The sequence below is a fragment of the Egretta garzetta genome, unplaced genomic scaffold (assembly GCF_000687185.1).
Source record: "Egretta garzetta isolate BGI_Z169 unplaced genomic scaffold, ASM68718v1 scaffold542, whole genome shotgun sequence".
NCBI lineage: Eukaryota > Metazoa > Chordata > Aves > Pelecaniformes > Ardeidae > Egretta > Egretta garzetta.
The window spans coordinates 88,633-89,114 of record NW_009258766.1 but is presented as its reverse complement, the minus strand read 5'-3'; positions in this window follow the sequence as shown (position 1 = coordinate 89,114).

Below are 482 nucleotides of genomic sequence, written 5' to 3'. Positions count from 1 at the left end.
TTCTTTGCTTCCAGAACCCTCACACTACATGCTAACAGTAAATTTTTGGTGCGTACACTTATTTCATAGAAACAGACGCAAAAGTTCATCCAAAATCCAACAGAGAAAAGGTCAGCTGCTCCTTTTTATCCAGTGCATACAGCCCCAGTTACAAGAAAAACACCACTGGGAAGTACATAAAGACTTCACTAAAGGCCCAGACTACTGCTTCTATAGGTGAATATGAAACAGCTCCCACCAAGAAGCCAACGTGAAAAAGCCAAGGTATACCTATTTTAGAAGGCCGAGTCCTTAGCTTCCCTGCCCTGTTACTTTTTGTAAAAATCTCTCTTCCCATCAGTGTCAGGCCATGCGTTCCCCCCCTCCCACCCCCCCCTTTTTCCCTCCAACAGAAGAAAGACACAAAAAAAATCACAGGGACGTCACGGCGACAAGCCAGAAAGAAGCCCCACGACAGTTTCACGGGAGGGGGTGCAGAGGAG